This window comes from Haliotis rufescens, unplaced genomic scaffold (assembly GCF_023055435.1).
Source record: "Haliotis rufescens isolate VD_foot unplaced genomic scaffold, xgHalRufe1.0.p SCAF_11, whole genome shotgun sequence".
NCBI lineage: Eukaryota > Metazoa > Mollusca > Gastropoda > Lepetellida > Haliotidae > Haliotis > Haliotis rufescens.
The window spans coordinates 8,843,665-8,864,867 of NW_025963791.1; the positions used below are offsets into that span (position 1 = coordinate 8,843,665).

Below are 21,203 nucleotides of genomic sequence, written 5' to 3' on the forward strand. Positions count from 1 at the left end.
AGCCCTGGGAATTCCTGGTTAAAATTGGTCCCCAGCAAACTATGCTGGACCTACGAGGCGACTTAATCAATCCGCTGGTCGGATTCACTGACTTGGTTGATAGCGTGTCAAAAGACTCCAATGGCGTGAATCGTTGCTCAAAATATCAACCACTGGAATGTCTGGTCAAGATATTTATTAGAGTCCGCCGTCATATGACTGGAATATTTCTACGTTAAACAACATGCAAACAAACAACGAAACGTTCTCGAAAGGGTATCTTGTAGTAGACTGAGCGTCAGGCAACGGATACTTACTCTTTTGTGCAAATTGTGTAAGTGCTTACCATTTTCGCGGACGCCTGGTCCCCTCATCTCTGAATTTTCTGAATGAGCCATTATTATATTTTCCCCTTTTGCCTTTTGAGCCTGTTTCGTCGGATAATCGAGACTGGTTGTTCTCTGGCATTGCCGCTTTATATTTGTTTTTTTGTACATAATAGACAGCTACCTGCTTTCTTTAACCGAGGATGAATGTGTCTCCAGCCACTTGTTGACTTCAAACCTCAGCTTCGCAACGAAAACAAGGGACGTCAGTCAAACTTCATATCCTCTTTCAATCTCTTTCCGAATCACAAGTGTGTAGTCACCTACAGGCCTATGCACCTTGCTTTATGTGAACAATATGAGACATGAGACATAGACAAACCGTTTGATCTTCTTCAAGGGATGACTTGGCATTTTACTTCGATAATGTGACCTTTCATCGTGCTTTCGACATATCCAAAAGGAATATTTATTTTTATTTGGCATCATCAAAACGTGAGATCACAACACGATCTGCTCGATTTTGACGAAATCGGACACATGTACCTGAGTGGCTGTATGTAAAAGATATGGCCACGTGCAGATTCCGTTTCGTTTATTGGTAGTTTTTATACATGTTAGAACTATTTGATTACATATTCACACTGCGTTTGGTTGGGTTTGACCAAACTGGATAAAGCCTTCAAACTGACAAGGGGGCGGTCGGGTAGCCCAGTGGTTAAAGCGTTCGCTCGTCACGCCGAAGACCCGGGTTCGATTCCCGACATGGGTACAATGTGTGAAGCCCATTTCTGGTGTCCCCCGCCGTGATATTGCTGGAATATTGCTAAAAGCGGCGTAAAACCATACTTAGTCAGTCAAACTGACAAGCTGATATTCAGCTGATGTGTCACTGCAAAAAACTGTTCAAAGTGGCGTCAGAAGCAACTTTACTCATGTAATTACATCAGTCTAACACTTTCATCAAAAGCATCATTGTAATATTCGGTTTGATCTTGTGTATGGCCAAGCCTGTTCAATTTAAACACTATTCCAGCAAGAGAACAAGAATGTCCTTCGCATATTGTACCCTTGTAAACTCTGAATTTGAGTCAGAAAACTTAACCCACTCTACCTCCCTCACACACAAACTATCCCAGGTTATCATACGTGTTTAATGTATCGAAAAGACAGTGAAAATATTCACACGTGACTTCATCGCCCATGACAAACAGCACCAAATGGTCAACCATCAGCCAAAAAAATGACATTCAGAAATACTCAAAGGTACAATAGGCATGTCTTCAAAGACACTTGTTTGATTGAAGTTCCGTACTGAACTGCAGGACGGTGACCCTTAAATATCAGCGCCACCCTCCCTCATCTAACCAACGCATGGCTATTCCTAGTGTTAAGTGGGTATCATTGGAAAGTGCTGGTTAATGTTGAAATCACAATCAAGTAGCATGGTTACATCAATCGATGTCGATCGAGTCCTCTGAGGAAGGGCCCGGACAGAATAGTGTACAAACTTTTCCCACTTGGTATCCTTAGGGCCCTGTAATTACAGATGATGGGATACACTTAGATCAAAGGATGAGAGCAGTATGCTGTAAATTGGCTCTTGCAAGAACACAAAAGCGGGTCAAGACCTTGCCTTGTCCCATGGGAGCTACTGGGTCTAAAGATAGCGACAATTACAATGCTCAATGACAATGAACATAAATGTGTTGTGACATTTCGATCAAAGGAAACGAGAGGACGATGAGGGGTAACAGTGCATGCAATGGTCCGGGGGAAAAGCTCCAGACATAATACCACCACACACTGACGTATATCTTGGGAATAGGGATCACTGGGTTCTTTTGGAGAGAGAGAGAGAGAGAGACAGAGAGAGAGAGGGAGAGAGAGAGAGAGAGAGAGAGAGAGAGAGAGAGAGGAGGGTGTGTGAGTGAGTGCAACGAATCTACCCCAACACATGGTCACACGTTTCGATCTTCAGTTTTTTTTTATCGAATTACATCAGTACGTTGTATAAAATAAGGTATACCTTCAAGAACAATATTTAATCAGCACGTGGGATGCGGGTGACCAGGTCCGCTAAGGCGAAGCAGTTCGCTATGTAGAGTTGCATCCCTTAGACGTACCAGAAACCTATGATTGTGGAAATCCAGAGACCCTCTGATTATAAAAAAAAGTTTGTCAACACCGTACTCCTTTAACATAACCTATAACATATACTGTTCAAATATACACTAACTTCACCTAGCACCTTCCATCAGATCAATCTTTATTCTATTGAATGTATTTATTTGATAACGGCTTTTAATGCATTGGGAAGACACTCGAATTAAAATACACCTTGAATGAACGATGGGAAGGTAGCACTTAGTTTTACACACAGTAAAATGATATGCTATCATGGGTTCCCAGCCTTGTGTACCAAATACTCGTTGAAAACAATGCCCACAAACACATCTCAACAGTTGATTCAGACAGATGTTGAATTTGTATGCGCACTATTACAGATGTACTGACAGTTAAGCTTATTTCCCTTTGTATATGTTTCACTATTCCCTTATTCGTTTCCATCAGTATATATATCATTATTTTTCATTTCGGAAACAAAGCTTGCTTCCCTCTTTGTCAGTGAAGAGTACAATGATATTCCATATCATTATGTATTGATTCTGTGAGCCAGACAGCCTTTGTAATAAATTGCTTTCAATTTCTTCTCCGCGGTGTTTATGAGGAGACCCAGCTTAAGCCAGGAGTTAGCGTTTTGAGCAAACCAATTATAACGGATGCAGGACTGTTTATGTTCAACTTTACAAGAATGAATTATAAATTACGAAATAAGAAAATATGTTGAGAACAGGATATTAATCAGCTTTCAAATATATAAAAAGGTACATGTATAAAGTTTCATTTTATTTACTTTATTCAATGAACGTGATAGTAAATCATGAGCTGGGTTAAACTAGTTATATGTATGATTTATAATTCTATAGTATTCCGCTGTGTCATAATACGAATGTGTTTCCAGGGTAACAAGAAAAGGAAAATGTTTATCACACTTCTGAATCAAACCCTACGTTCTTACCAGCAATAACTTTCTTGGCTTTTATTCTTCATCATGATAATGAAGTGAAAACCGTGTCGCTGTGTGGTACTTACATTCCTCTCTGTTATGAACAACGGCGTTGTGCACAACTTGTAACATCACCACTACGGCGACAATTTCGTCTTGTTGCCGCCATGATGTCTCGGTAAGTGAATAAGCATGAAACGTGGGTAACGCGTGTCTGCCCCTCAAACTATTCCTTGATAGCCGCGATGCATTATCCTACCAAAGGCGTCATGATGTTTTGTCGTCGAAATTGAAACTATTTGGTTTTGTTTGGTGGTGTGGAAATATTAGCGATGAATGCTGTATCTCCAATTAATCTTCACCAGTGAACAGTCATAAATGATAAACGGCTGTTCAACAGTTGCAATAACGGAAACGTTTCAACACAACAAGCTATATGCTATCATAATATAATGGGTATGCTTCTCGGCAGGATAAAGCTGAAGGATACAAGCGGTGAGCGTTTGGGTCATTTACGGATCAATTTGCAATAATGAACGGTCAGGTAGGTTCTAGTGTAAGTGTTTGCAAACAATGCATGGCCTCGCTCTTGTTTATCGGCGATCGAGTCAGAATTGACGTTCGTGACCTGGAAAAATGATTAGGACAAGTGCCATCATTATCAAAATAATTATCAAATATACCCCAAAACAGTGGCTAAAAGGGGTGTAGCTGAGGGCTTTTTACAACCGAGACAAACAGATATACATTGCGAAGCACTTTAGCGATTACGCCAGCGGAATCACAATTTCCTTATTCCGTGCTTATTCCTTATTCAGTGATAATCTCGATGTATCAGCATTCGTTTCAATAAAACTCTGCAGAGTATTAATAATGTTCAGAGCGGCCATAAATCGAACACACTTACTCGCAAAAAAAAGTGTTAATGGTAAACATGAGGACATTTCCAAATGTGGCCCATCAGTGACAAAAAATAATATCCGATGCAATTACCTGTTTTGGCTTGTACCACAGAGATTTCATAAGACAGTGGAAAGGCTTTTGTCTCTTTTATTCATTATTGTCAGACTTGAAACATCTTTGGGACAGAATATTGTAAACGGAATAAATCAAAATACGTATGTGCATCTTTCTCCAACGAACTTCATTTCATGCTGTGCCACTATTTCGCAAACGAAAGTTTCAAACTTTTTTTCAAAAGGGAAAAGCAACTCCAAACGTCACAATCTCACAAGTACCGCGTTATCAGTTGACAAGTTTCTCTCAGGATTAAATACATTAAAGTTTGAGGAGCAGTAAACGTTTCTCAAATACTCATTTTCCACCGTCTTGAGATCATTTCCTTGCATCTCTTGTTATGTCCTGTTATCTGTACGTTCTCCCCTTCCCCCCCATGTCTCCACACAGTGACATCGCCAACCAATCAGCTGCCGTGACTGTCACAACAGAACAGCTCCTTGAAGCGTTTGTAGTCCCCCTGTCGCTATCCTGCCCCGAAGCACGTTTTGTTCGCAGCAACTCTGACCTTATTTGAATGCCATTTGAAACCAAATTTCAAACAATAGTTTTTTTTGAGAACATACAAGTTGGATGTTTGTAGCGAGGATAAGCCAGAGGACTCTGTTCTTTGACCCCCTGCCACGTTGTAAGCAACCTGTCTGAATTGTCAGTTTCCGTTGCCTCCACACTTATGACGTTGCTGGCTGTGGTATGTGACCTTGTGACCAGGAAGATCATTCCGCTCTTCTATTGTACGCCAATGGTATCACACCATTGTATCATCCTTCGGGCAGTACCTATGGATACTGTCAGATTATCCATATATATGATTATATTTTCAAATTGGTTTTGTCTTGTGATGCGATATTCTACACCGCACGGTTGGTTTGATAATACCTTTTAAAGGGATACAGAGCTTCTTAGGTTGTCGTGTCAGGTACTAGACATTGAAGTTGAATCCATGATTCAAGCTGAGACATTGTTTCTTTGTAATGAGGGAACATTTAACTGTTACGTTTACGTGTATATACGTCACAAAATATACAACCAATGTGGTATTAGAACGACATGAATCAAACTTGCTAGGACTTCCAGTTTGATTAGGCCTGTAACTCACATTAACATGTCACGGGACCCGTGAAGATTCCGGGGTAGAATAGGTCTTCAGCAACCCATGCTTGCCGTAAAAGGCGACTAACGGGATCGGGTGGTCAGGCTCGCTGACTTGGCTGATACATGTCATCGATCCCAATTGCTTTAATCAATGTTCATGATATCAATCACTGCATTGTCTGGTCCAGACTCGATTATTTACAGACCGCCGTCATATAGCTGGAATATTGCTGAGTGCGGCGTTAAACAACCAACCAACCAACCAACCAACCAACATGTCACGATCGGATGCATTGATATATTATCTGTGTTACCATTCTGGTAATTAACATTTTTGTTTTGTTATCCATTTGTTCGTTTAGTATTGTGTGCTCCTTAGATGTTTTTGTTGAAAACGGTTTTTGTTAGCGCAAGCGTCGCCAGATTTTTGCTATACATGGTGCCTGTCTGTCGTATTTGGCAATTTTCAGGTGAGGTGGGGTGGAATGGGGTTTAAGATCACGTTCAAGATTTCTGCACTTATATCATATATACAAGTCTACTGAGATACCATGCCGCAATTTAACATGGACACCGCTCAGACACAGTATATTGACTGTATATAGCCGACCAGTCCTTGATATCCCCTTCATGCGAAACGCGAGGCAGGAATCAACAACTACCATCTTTCAACGTCTTTTGGTATAACGCGGTCAGGGAACAACCACATACCCTACGGTCATCAGGCAGATGCTCTATCCACTAGACCCCGGAAAAGGTCCAGGGACATGTGCATGTGAAGGTATAGATGTACCTAGTTCATTTGAATACAAGCGACAACATCCGTTCCATATTAATTTGAAAATCTCTGCCAAAAGCAGAGTCGATTATACGATTCCAACTATGTGTTTCACGAGCATGTGTTTCTGATTCACAATCAAAGAGTGATGATAATGTGTTCAGATGTTCGCGAAAAGTCGAGCGTATCCTGCTCCACCCGTGACCCCCATCACAAACACATGCAAAGTCCAATTGTTCACCTGAAAAAGACACGGGAACATATGGTTCAAGTCAAAATAAGGAACAGCATCAGGCATCGGACATTTTTTGTCACGGATGAGTCAAATTTGGGAATGTTCTCTACATGTCGACATGTACCATATATCTTATTGACAGCTTTACTGAGGCCTTGGACGGTGTAACCTTGATCAAACAACTTCTCAGCAAAAGACACATCACGTCCTTTAAGTCAAATTTGGAAATGTTCTCCACATGTCGACATGTACCATATATCTTATTAACAGCTTTATCGAGGCCTTGGACGGTGTAACCTTGATTAAACAACTTCTCAGCAAAAGTCACATCACGTCTTTTAAGCTGCAGGAATATTGCTAGACATGAAGGGAAAGTTGACTTTTGGAAAGTTGAAGTCATCCCTCTTGTCATATAGTCATGCGGAGACTGTTTTGTCACTCTGAATCTTTATGCATAGATCTAAATATGAAACAGACGAGGCAGTCGCACTGGTCTTCTTTATTTCTAGGTCAGGTGGGGAAATCAGTGGAAGAGAATTGGCCGTTTGATGGTTATTGCACTATATCAAATCATCGATATACCTGTAGCTTACGTTAAACTTCTTGGCCAAATCACCTTGTTTTGACTTTGCCATTCCGATGCATTCATATGCAAACAGAAACATATCAGCAAGAAGGGGAGCATAATTTGTGTCCATGGGGATGCCCACTTGTTGCCGAAATGTCTTTCTCCAAAGTTTACATAGATGTCTTCGACGAGGAAGTCCAACCTTTCACATAAAGTTTACTCATTAAACTTCAGATGTCATTTGCTTTAATCTATGACAAATTGCCCTGACCACTAAATACATAACTGTATCTATGATCACCACGTTTTGTCACAAAAGCCTCATGGATCAAGGAATGAAGTTTTCTCCCAAGTGTAAAAAGTTGATAAATCAAATGTTTTGACAGACCTGAACGTGGTTCTTTCCTAAGATTGTAAAAAGTCTAGAAAATCCTTTGAGTTTTTGAGACCATGACATTGTGCTATTAATTCCACTTGTCTCAAATACTTTCTGTGATTATATAGAAATATTTGGTGGTTCATTTGCTTGACCCAGCAATATATCACTCTTTGTATGATGGAAATGGACACAGCTTCAGGTTTTAGAGTCAAACCAAAAGTTGTTTGTACTGATTGGTGGTTTGGGCAGATTTCTTCCTTAGTTAACATACTGACCTTACATGTGGCATTATGCGATATGTCACTTATACCAAGTTCTTTGATCAAACAATCAATGCATTGGTTATGCTATTTGAGGCCTTGTCAGTGGGACAACTACAAACGTTTCTTGTGGGGTTGCCAGACTGGATGACAGCTGACTGGGACAGAATTGGGATTTTCTAATTCTGTTTCCTCTATTTCAGTTTGTGCACTCTATCAATGACAAAATCACGCAATGACTTAACCCACTCTTGAAGACGTTCAACAGGTTCCTCTCTTCTTGTGGCCCTTTTGGTGTATGCTTTGAGAGCACCATTATGATTTTAATGTTGTTAAAGTTAAACAAGATGGATCATTAAATTTTAGCATTAAATACGAGACCATGATTGCTCTTTGTTGCACTTGTTCAAAACGTCGCAATACTTATAAAACAACATACATGTACGTGTAGTTCTTCAGTATCAAAACCTTAATTGTTAAAATTAAAATGAATTTTATAGATCGCAGGTCGTGATTCCGATATTTGGTTAAATCGTATTTGCATTTTAAGAAGGACAAGAAAACTTTGATGCAAAGCATGTATCAAAGAATCTCCCGTCCAGCAACCACTTACGTACTTGTATTTTGGAATAATTGTACTTCGAATGATCTTGTCTCGTGACGTTCCAGCAATGTGGGGTTTTAATTTCGAAAGAACATGAATAACCCCGAAAGTAAATATCGTCTTCATAATTATTTTGAAAACTTGAAAAAACAACTTAGAATCCAACTTGCATCAAATAATAGTATGCTCATTTCGAAACTTCCACTAGCTCGGTCTTAGAGGGCGCGGGTTTCAGACCTTACAACTTGACTAAGTCGTTCCAGGGCCCACTTGTTTTTTGTTCAATAATGTTCTTTGGTTTGTCGGCATCATACCCGTGCTAGCGTGTGCTCGCTCTCTGGAATACTGTAAGTGGCTTTAAATCCAACGTGCTCACATCTTAGATCACTGATCAGGTATCCCCTTTTTTCGCAGACATGTACTCACGGAGAAGCTAAATATGCAGTGATGTGTTGTGAGGGAACTTGACAAATATTAAAACCTGAAGGGGAATGGGCAGTCACAAAGGGTGTGTGTAATTCAACAACTTTTCCATGTGTGACCATCGTGCTCATCGACCACTAATTTGTCTGCTTCATCATCTTGAATATTCAGTCAAATGCAATTCTCTATTTTGACTTGCACCATGGGTAACCGTGTTTTTAAGGTGAACAATAAACTTGACGTGCGTGTTTTTATGACGGTAATGCTCTCACCTTTTAGTGAACACTTGGTATCATCATTTGACAGTAATTCATAAAAACATGCTTATTATTTAGTCGGAATTTCTAAGGATTATGGAAGTGTTTTTTGTCGCTGTAATTCACAGGTTACCATGATATAATTTCCATATAACTACGATATTAACTCACAAGCTTTGATTAAACGTTCGTATATTTTGTTACAGATCGTGTTATGCTGGGACATAAACCACCACGAGAAAGGTAGATAAATCAACCTTTATTGTAAAAGTTTTACAAGTTTTGTTTGATACTTTTGGTATGTCTGATTATTATTCTATTATTATTAGCTGAACACAGCGTAAGAACACACACACCTCACACATGCCCCCACACCCTCCACATCAGTGTATAAATCTTACACAAAGTATTGTCACTGAATACAAGATGAATAAATCTATGTCAAATTCATAGAATTGAATCACCCGACATTTCATATCTTTCTTCAAATATGACATTTTTTGGCATCTGTGTACTTTTATTGCCGCAATTCTGCAGCTTCATCCTGTCAAACTCTTTTATGTACATTGTACAATTATGCAAAATATATATCACTCATAAGAAAAGCTGAGGTGTGAATAAATATGGAAAACCGACTTTTTGCATCCCAATATTTACGATATACGATTGCTGTTGGAATAATGGCGACGATATCGCTGAAGGACGCCCTTGATAATATCTGCAGATGTTTCTTTTGCCTCGCGGCAATGCAAAGTTGATTGTTGACTGACGCTGATATTTGAGATGCTTTTGGTGCCAGTGCATACAGTCTTCCATTATGATATTATCGAGCTTGTGGTTTTGAAGTACAGGGCTTGCATGGTGCCCGCTACAGTGCTTTGTTGGCAGGATTCAATTTGGCACAGTCATGTTAGGCACCCCAATTCGCTGTGCAGAGATGCGTCCGTTAGGCATACCAGAACCACTGATCATTGGTTCGAATCCCTTTACGCTCTGATTATATCTCAAGCTTTGCATCACTTGTATCGATTCGCGGTTTCCTCACACACAAAGCTGACACGTTGTGATATGACTGTAATACTGTTCAAAGTGGCGTTATGTGTGACTCACACATTCACCCAAGGGACATTATCTTTGTTGCATATCACGACGTCCAGTGTAAATTACAGTTACATGACTCAGTAATAAGAAAATTAATGTTATTGTGATCATGCATCTGTCGGACATGCAGTTACGATGTTATTGATGCGCGACTGACATATTGGCGTAATGTGCACATCCATTATAAACGTGTGATATCTATGCATCATCAAATACACGAAAGGCGTTTCATTTATCTTGATTTTATCAAGACCGGATACGTTTCCTAAACTGCTGAAAATAATTATTATTTTCACATGACCTTGTTAGGTGGAGTTGGTCCAATGAAAAGTACTGTGTTAGATTTGTATCTATGCAGATCTCGCCTTGACAATATGAATGTTGATGTTTCGGAATAAAAGCATAATTATGCCCGAATGATATTTACTTGACGTAACATTCATAGCGGACTCGGAGAAATCAACAGTATTGTTTTTAAGTATAATAATGGTAATTTTAGATGGTTCGTCACGTGAAAATGCCTTCCCAAGTGCGATATTAGCACTACTGGAAGCACCCGTAACATCTGTAAAGCATGTAAGTTACAATCTACGGTTTCTGCTACATACATCCATACCTAGACATATATTAACACTGCTGTCCATCACCAGGAGGAATGTTCGAATAAATAAAAGCGACAAAACACTTTCCATAGTCATCAGAAATCCCTTCTAAAAGAGTCAACTGTACGAACAAACACGGGAACACACGGTACAAATTGGGAATTGCATCGGACATTTTAGTCACTGATGCGTCAAAGTTTGGAAGCATCCTTCACATGTCTACGATAAAACGTTTTGAAAGCTTTACTGAGACCTTGAATGCTCTTACCTTCAGCAAACAACCTTTGGGCAGCTTGTGGAATGTTGACTATCAAAAGGGTGAAGTCATCCCTCTTGTAATTCAGTCATGTTTGTGAATACTACATAATAAGTGACTTTCCAACTGTAGTATGTTATCAGCTAGGTGTGATGACATGGACACATGTGTCCAATCACTAACAGCGGCAGCAATGCAATGCTTCTTTATGAGAAAGTATTTTCTTCACCATTGATCCATCAATATTTTGGTCAGGCGGGTAGCTTCGCGATTAAAGCGTTCGCTCGTCACATCGAGATCGATTCCCTGCATGGAGATATTGTGGATCTCGTTTCTGGTATCTTGAACCGAGAATTTGCTGGAATATTGCTCACTCACTAACTCACCGTCACCACATTATGCACAATACCTTAAGACACTTATACTAGACTAAGTATAATCCTTTGTTTGTAAGCCCAATACTCATTTTGGATGCATTATCCACATTTGCAAACGTTCGCCCTACCACCGACATAAGAATGAAACGTCATGGCATTAAACACGCGGCGTCTTTACGCCAGTTTATTCACGAATTATTATTATCAGCCTATGAAATATGCAACTTAAAGGTGGTCCCTATGTACATATTGATGCCCGTATCAAATACATCACAATCGAAAAAACATTTCTTGTTTTGTTTCGTTTTTAGCCACCATCAAACATGGTTGTTAACCTCTGTTTGCTCAGCAGTTGAGTTAATATGGTTCCTGAAATCGTGTATATTGCGTTTGGAGCATCTAATGATAGACCGAAAAGTCCTCCAGTCACTTGCTTCGATAATGCTATCAGGCTAACAATCATTAATCCGGACGATTTAACGGGGAATCCTACCATCCAGATTATGGGTTTATTCTGTACTTATTTTGAATAGAGAAAGAGATATTCAAAAATATACATACCATTTTCTAATAGATCATATGCCGTATATGGAAAATCAAGTATGTAACATAAATCGGTTATGGTGTAAGAATGTAGAACCACAGTTAGAAGGTTCCAGTACATTGTAAGTCTCACTATTTCAATATAAGCTTTTACAAATATGAACACATGGCTGCCGGACCAATTGATCACCGTGGCTTGTATTTCCACACGGTCGTCAATTGGACTCCCCTGGTGTGTGTTGTAATCTTGCACCCAATTTGCCCTACTATTTCCGACGACAGAACAAGTTCTTGAGGCTCCATCTGGGTTCAAAAGACTTTGCAAAGAGCTTGCGAGACGCCTGTTGATATAGCAATGCGTTTAGATGTATTCATGTAAATTAACGTGACATTATTTATGGGACCTCGCTGGTCGTCTCTGTTCTGAGGTGTATAGGCGGCTTTCTTAAGGGAAACAGACCTACTGTGACGTGGGGGGTATTTTTGATTATTTTTGTGTGGAAAATTACCGATGGAACAGACAGCGCTAATTGAGTCATCAATTGTCCCTAGTGTTTGGCAAGATCGACAGAACAGATAATGAATTTACGATTGATTTTCAATTACCAACGACCAATTGCCTTCGAGAAATTAGTCACATGACCTTTCATACCCCACGTGCTAAATCCATGAGAGTAGACACTGGCAAAATACATTTCAGAATTTTGTCCAAAGCATAATCTTATTGCCTATATTTGAATTTTTTTGATGAGGTTTGACACCTCGTCTCTTTATATCCATGTTTCATGTAGAGAGGATATTGATGGTAACACAGAGAACAAGTGGATGATCTTCGGACGTTGTATCGTTTGATGAAGGTTTCCTTCACTCCAAATTACCGCGTAAATCGCATTGTAAAGTTTTGAGACACCGAAAACTGAAACTCCCCGGGGACATATGCATTGACATTTACTGGCGTAAATAAATGTACACTGTCCATGGGCGGATACAGAGGGGTGGGGGGCGTTAATTTGCATTTCGAAAAAAATCTATATTTCTGTATAAATTACCACCAAAGACAATAAATAGATCTTAATTGTGCATCCCCCCTTTTTACAAAAAAAGCTGTATCCGCCCATGCTGTCGCGTAGTTTTCTTATTTTTTTACACAGGTTGCTTTGATAAATAAAATAGCGGATATTTTTTATAATATTATCATATATATTAAGTATCCCTTGAACATTGGATTTGGCCCCAAAACTACAAACGTATCAAAACGTTACTAGTTTGAACACAGCCGCCGAAACACTGTACGTTAAACACATCACATTAGAATAATCATTTCTTGTTGGTTTCATTTTAGCCACGTCAAACATGGTTGTGTACCTCTTTTCGCTCGGCGGTTAAGTTTCTGTGAAACCGTGTAACTGGCGTTGAAGCTTGCTAGCTTTCGTAAAGCTTGGTAAGAAATCCTAAGAACATGTAAAGTGGTTGCAAACCAAGGGTCATAATCGGATCTGGTATTCTATCCCACTATCAGCTGATTTTAGCACGGCTTAGGGTTGCAGCTCGGCACAGCGTTTGGCGAAGACTTCGACCACTGTACCAACACCACCACTACTACTGCTACTACCACTACTATAACTACAACACCATTACTATCACTACTATTCTACTACTACCACTACTTATACTGTTACTGTCACAACAACAACAGCAACTACTACTACTACTACTACTACTACTACAACTACTACTGTCACGCTATGGCTGAAATATTGCCGACGTGGCTTAAAATTGCATTCACTCACTCACCCGCTACTACTACTACTACTACTACCACCACCACTTACACTACTACTACTACTACTACTACTACTACTGCTGCAACTACATCCTTCAATATTTGTCTCAAACTCAATGCAACAAATCGGAAGTTCTATGTATCAGCAAGTGTGGAGACTCGTGTGACACGCACTTGTCGCCTATCTACGTCAGAGTCTCCTCGAAATGTAGTCAAAGCAACGCCTAATGAAATCACATGCTATTCAAATCCTAAAGACACACATCTCAATCATATATGAATGAGACCATCGACGATTACCAGGTAGCATCAATGCACACTAAGCAGTTGGCCCTACACTCACTTTTACAAAAATCATCCCAAAGGTCAAGCTAAGACTTACGAACGTAAGACAATCAGACGAAATGTCTTCCCTTGATTGCGGAGTAGGAATTTCCTTGCTACCATCGCCAGCCCACGTCCAGTAAACACAGCCGAGGTGGACCACTAACTGATGCGGATGCCAATTACAGGGACCAGTCCGGGCAACGATCAGAACCTCTGTTAGAGTAAATAAAGACGCCTTCCCCTCAAATGAAGCCAGAGCAACACCCAGACCAAATTCAGAACGCTTTCGCTTAACGATCAGACAGACTAAACCGAACAATGATAAAGAAATTGCAACAGGAAGGATTTATATGGAGATAAGTTATCCCTCAATAAAACATTTGAATGTTTATTGTTATAAAGGTCTCGTCAATCCTGCGGTGTGCAAATTACTCTTTGAGTATCTCGTCGTCGATCGATTCCTGTTGTGAACGTTGTATCCCCTGTCCCCATGATTGGCGCTCTGTAGAGCTCGACGGGGCGAGAATAACTTTGAGCGGGCAATCGTTATTTAGGGCGTTGTTAACTCGCCTGACGGATAGATATTTCTAATGGCCCCAATCACAGACTCCAGTAAATCAGCGTGGTGGCCGTTCCTTGGTGACGTCTCGGTTAGCGTTTACGGAACTTCTTGCCTTTTTGGTGCGGATGTTTTTTTCTGAGGGTGAATTGAGTTCCAAACGTTGACAGCTGGTATGAAGCTGATTCAAAGACAAATGGCCATGGTCATGTCACATCATATCCACCCTTACCATTTATCATACATAAATGTGTGTCTCAGTGAACACACATAATCTATATAAACTATAAGGAGGTGTTCATTATATGGTGATAGGTTGCATCTATTGATAAAAAAATGTCGATCTCCTGAAGCAGTTTTTTGGGAACATGGAAAGTGAATTTCGAGGTCGAAACGCGTAGCTGTTTACAGTCAGAAGCAATAAATCTTCAAATCCATCTTGTCAAAACCAATTTCCTCCATCAAGATTTTAATCTTCTTTTCGTGATTTCGGCTGAGGTCTATATATAAAATATACTTCGGTATTGACAATTCATGGAAATCGTGCAACTGCTGACAAGAGGCAGTGTATCCCAGGTCTCACTGAGATTCAAAAATGAAATGTTGTTCTTTCCAAACACGGATTCAGATGACCATTGTATGGAATAGACATCCAAGTTCATACAGAGTGACATTCGAGATTTATCACAGTTCCAATACTTGTTTATTAATATATCAAACGGTATTACTAGTGGTGTTGACCCCCTGTCATATATTTGCTGATAATATGTGATGGGAAGACGAGTCGCTGAATTATAACATCTCACCCAGAACATCATCATTGATTTACCCGCTTTATGGTACTCCTTTGTCAATTCATTTGTAAATGTACAAATTGAAACCTCGTTCAGCCGAAAGTCCTTAATTTGTTGCATCACTTACATTGTAAATCCAACCATCGAGCCGCATGAGTGTACCACAAAAAGGCCCTACTCAGTGTTTACTCGAATAACTTGACATGTTTAAACAAGAGGCTGTACTGCTGACGTATGCCAATGGGATTTTCATTGTGCCGTATGTAGGTCACGCACAACGTCTGTGTATGACTCGATGACTATCTTTAAGACAATGCAGCAATCTTATTCTGATAGAATCGTTACTGTCACATTGGTGAAGTATCATCGTTCTGCTTGACTACGGGTAACTCAATGTCATATAAATAACTCCTTTTTTAAAGAGAATAATTCCTTTGGTGGTAGAAAATATGCTCCAATCCAAGGATTGACACTAGTTTGATTGCAAAGTCCGATATTTCAAAGCATCTGGTATTTGTCAAACTGAAGCATCATTGTCGGGGATATTGCGTTATCGATGTTTTTGCCAAGATGTGGCTATAATAGTTTCAATATATGCGGGAAGCATCCATAATTAACAAAACGTTTTTTTTCTATTTTCCTTATGTCTTCCCGTGATGACAATGAAAGTGAATTTCCACTCAGCAATACCTGGAATATTGCTGAGAGCTGCGTAAAACAACCAACCAACCAACCAATTCAGTGAAGTGACTTCACTTCGTATGGACTATATTTCAACACTATCATATGCTACTCACAAGAAGATAACGACCACCCGATGTATTCATATTACTATAGTTGAGGCACGAAAAATTAAGTATTGTGATATAAAAGAAGCCGAGTTGTCATCAACTTCTTTTGGGTAGTATTATAGCTGCTAGAGCAAGAGTATTATTGCAACGACAGTGACCTAACAGTGGCCATATATCACATCTGTTATGTACATGAACCAAGCAAAATAAGAACAGTAATGGATCATGATCAATAGGGTTAAAACGTTGAAAGTATATTTCAACGGGCCACAAACCTTACCATCTAGAGCTGAGGCACCATAATGTCGATCGTGGGAACTTAGTGTGTAAACGAATATGGTTTTACGCCGTTTGTCTTAGAAATACTCCTGCAATATAACGGCCTTGGGACATAGAAATGGGCTCTAGACACTGCACCTTTATGCGGTAATGTCGGGCTTTCCGCGTAACGAGCGAACGCTTTACCCACTCGGCTCCCCCATAGACCCTCTTAGTTACAAAAACTGCATCCTGGATGATGACCTGGCAAGATTTCATTATGTCATTACTCTTGCACATTATAATCAGCTCGTTCATAATTTCTTTGTCCATACTTGGGCGCGCACGGTGGGCCCAGTCGTCGAAGGCGTCGCAATTCGCTGTGCAGAGTTGCGTTCGTTGAGCTTGCAGAAAACTTTCACATGTGAGGAGAAATTGGGTTTAAGGTCGCGCCCAAGATTATTGCACTTATATAGCGACGTGCATGTACGTGTGTGTGTGTGTGTGTGCGTGTGTGTGTGTGTGTGTGTGTGTGTGTGTGTGTGTGTGTGTGTGGCTGCTTGTACTAGTCCGGACTGATGCCGATTTATAGTGCTAGCTCACTGAAATACCATGCCGCAGCTTAACATGAATACCCTACTCAGACACAGTATACTGACTCCGAGCCGACCAGTCCTTGTTTTAGTCCCTTTATGCCGAGTGCCAGACAGGGTCACAACAAGTACCATCTTTTAACATCTTTTGGTATGACGTGGCCGGGGATCGAACCCTGGACCTTCCGCTCTCCGGGCGGACGCTCTACCACTAGACCACGGAGGCGGTCACTTTCACATGTATTCGAATCCCGGATCGCCCTGATAATGTTTCTATGTTTGTCAGCACCATACCCATGCGTTTCACGAAAGAAGTAAACGTCTGAGACCTGCATCACTTCAGGCTTTCCTTCCACATTCAGCCAACACGCGGTGATGCAACTGGGATACTGTTAAAAGCGGCGTTACACCCAAATCGCTCACTCTTTCTTAGTATGACTCAAAGCTACTCGTGAAGACTATGCACCAACATGGCTCTGTTAGTATCATTGTCAGCACATATATTGGTTAAATATCAGCTGGAATACTGTCAACTTGTTAAACCCATCTTACTCTCACTGTTTCTACACACATAGAATGTGCTTGATCGTGAACCGACGTCACACTGGAATAACTGAGGCGATTCCTTCCTTGTTCCCATGTATTCAGTGGAAAATATGTATGGTCGCAATTCCCTTTCCAGACATTGTAACAAATGGCCACGTTATTGTACAATGTACATCAAACATGAATACTCCGATCATGTAACAGTTTATGTTACAATATTTATGCAAATTGTTTCCATAGGGATACATATTGACTTTCATACTTGGTGCAAGAATATATCAATTATTTCCAGCGTAGTTTAAACTGCTAGGTCATGCTGTTGCGACTAGGATATGTTTTTATTATGATATATGCAGTGATATACAATGTCGTTTAGTAATTTGCATGCCTATATTTGGCTGTTTATAACATTTCAAAATATTAAATAACTGATTTACAAAGTTTGAATGACATGCGACTACACTGCTGTTCGAAAGGAAGTCTTTTCAATCGCAACGGGGGTGTTAAGTAAGACTGTGGCCTTCAAAAAATCCCCGAAGGTCACAGTGACGTCAACCGTTTTGCCCTAACCCTTGTAATGCTCCTATGAAGGCTTGCATAGATTACTCGGCATGTGACAGCGAAAAATGAATTCAGAACTGTTAACGCTCTACTGTTGTGGAGAGGTTGTTTTCTCCAGATATAGCACAATTTGACGCTTTCGTTGACGATGTGAAGACATTTATAGAAAACTTCGGAAGAGCTAACTAAGTGTGTTTGAATGGATCTTCAGAAAAAATGCGGTTTTAAGAACTGCGTGCATTTTATAGGAATGCTTGTCATCATTATTTTGCCCGATCCTGATTCATACCAGTACGCCGTTCGCGAGGTTTATAAAACTACAGAACAGATAGGAAACTTTGGATTAATGGTTAGACAGGTATCCACTGGATCCAATTGTACTGAAGAGGATTGGTGTTACTGGCCATGGACAACTTGAACATAGATGACAAATATCTATAAGAAATATTTCCTTTCACTCCATGTGTAGTTCCTGTTTAAGATTCGGAAGTCAGAGTCGCTTCTATTTCATCATGCAGAATGTTAACGTCACACATTACTGATGGATGATCGCGAACATTTCAGCCGCATCAAAAGTCGGTGTCGAAATATTGGCACAATGATTTCGAGGCTGTTTTATCCCTTTTATGTTTGATTTAGAAACAAATCTTCTTCATCCACACAAATCCGGCTTTGCAAGAGCAAGTTACGTTCAAAGCTCGCTATAATTCTTTGAGACAAATTCCGAATCCTCAACGAGCATAAAGATGAAGAATTTTGTTTAGTTCAGTCACTGATGCCTCTCTTTGAATTCAAATCGGGAAACGAATTGACTTTTTGTAGACTTACTTTGATGAGATCTCCTGCAGAAATTGCGTGAAAAACCCGTATCTCTTTAAGCTGATCAATCATTTCGGTGCAACAGATTTACATTGTCAGTTTAATCAATTACAAAGAATATTACATTTTTCATTTGTCGGGTCGAGTGTGGCAGTTATTCATCATACTGGTAAGGGTCCGTCCCCCGGTGGCCTTCGCGTGGCCTGGAGTCCAGAACAGATGGTCAAATAGAAATTAGTATTGAGCAGCGTGTGTTTTGTTCGAGGGCACAGACGAACAGAAATTTGCTGTATCATGTGCAAGACACCAATGGTGGCGATCTGTGTTGGTATCGGTGGCTGATTTCACTCCCTGTGTTCAGTCGTTTAGTTTTGCAAGTTCCCATACTGGTTAGGGCGGTAGGGTGGTTGTATGTTCTCTGGTCATGTGGAAGAAACTGGTTTGATTTTCAATTTAGGCACAGCCTGTGAAGCGTTTTTTGATTTCTATTTCACTTCAATGATGTTTTTAACAATTGTTTCGCCGATTTGTCACTGATTTGTAATGTGTCTTCATGGAGTGTTTGATGCATTTTTAAAGTGTTGCCTTGTGCATTCACTATTTTAATTACAACCTGCATGTTGTTCGTCTAGGCCTTTCTGTCGACATTGCATGGATGCATTCTTGTTTATTGATTTATTTTAATGTATTGCAGCGTGGTGTGATACAATAGTACTGCACTAAACACTACTACATAGTAAGGTACTTTGCGGTAGCTACAACGTAATTAGGTACGTTGAGGACGCTTATACCTTGTAAGGTACGTTATGGACGCTATGCAACTTTGTAACTGACGGGGTGGGAGTTCGGTAAGTGTTTGGCTCGACGTCTTAGTAGGGGACGTTGTGGACGCTTCTACTTACTAATAGTAAGGTACATTGTTGACGCTTCTCTTTGGTAAACTACGTTGTAGACGTTTCTTTTTAGTAAGGTACGTGGTTTGCGCAACTGGTTCACTGTTGTTTTCTAGTAGATAAATCAATGGAGGGAATTGGCTATTTGGCTATTATTGAACGATATCAGATCATTGATAAACTTGAAACTCCCTGAGGATTCCCTGTTTCAGTTTGCCAGTTCATGCAGAAATTCCTATTCATTATACACGATGAAACAAATCATCAAGGGGAGCACTAATGTTGCCCACGGAGATGCCCAATTCGTGCCTTAATGTAAATCCCCAAATTTCACATAAATGCTTTTTGTGATGAAGTTCAACAAGTTAACATATTGTTTTGTCAGTGAACTCCCGGAAGCTACCACACCACCCCTGTCCTTGAAAACGTTTGCTTCCATTTATTGCATCCTGGAATATTTACCGAGGTTTACAGCCTATTCAACAGCCACAGTCGGGGAATGCGTGTTCCACTCTTGGTAATTATAATTGTCGCAACTTTGGTATGTATCAATGTACGCTTCTACAAAGTTTGAAAATGTAACACTGTTAATATCCTGAGGAATTTTGTCATCACGATAAGTTGTAAAGAACGATTCTACGGCGGAGAGACAGTAGTTGGATTGGCATCAATTTGTGTTACTCAATCAATCGCATCAGTGTCAGTTGTGTCTGGTTTCATGGTCTCTGTTAAACATGTCTAACTATAACTAATTCCAAGTCCGGAGTTGGATATAAAGACAAACATAGAAAGGTCAAAGTGTGCTTGAAGACGCCAAGAGATCAGAGAACATAATTTCATTTGAGATCAATGTGTGTATCTTTAATTGAGATAAAACGATTGGTTTTGCTATGGAAAAACTCCTTGTCACGTTTTGCCATCTTGATAAAAACATTCGAGTTCATCATTCGTAATGGAGTGGACGGTCCATCTCAGGCCTGCAAAGAGGCACATGTTATATATTGAATGAGGCATACGGAATGGCGATTTGGTGACTGGCCATATTTGGTCCAGATACAGGAATGATCATAACAATCAGTCAGATTTACTGTTCAATACTGGCCATCTCAGGCGATATCGTTTTGTTTCAAATCATTGATTTGTCGATTGCGAGAACGTTTAGGTTGGGATTAAAACTCCATGTTGTGTCCTTTGGAGTCATGCGGAGAATATGTAAAGGTCAAAACACATTTACAATAATCCTCACTTAAAAACATGACAACATAAATGTTGAAATGTCAGTCTCTTTGTTTATTGAGCTGAAAACTGAGTACAAGATGAAAACGGTCCATTCCTTTAACGTCGTGTCAAAGCAACGCTTAAATGCGACGTCACGTTTCCGTTCTGACGTCATACTCCTACAGACTAAC

At 40.0% G+C, this 21,203-nt stretch overlaps 1 protein-coding gene across 1 annotated transcript in view; it reads left to right on the forward strand.

Annotated features, from left to right (window-relative positions):
- Positions 1-21,203, forward strand: part of LOC124146379 (glutamate receptor ionotropic, NMDA 2A-like) — a 208,535-nt gene that overhangs the window by 44,631 nt on the left and 142,701 nt on the right. Inside the window, exon 2 of the mRNA XM_048392187.1 lies at positions 9,198-9,234. The gene's annotated coding sequence lies outside the window, so the exon portion shown is untranslated. The remainder of the gene's footprint in view (positions 1-9,197; positions 9,235-21,203) is intronic.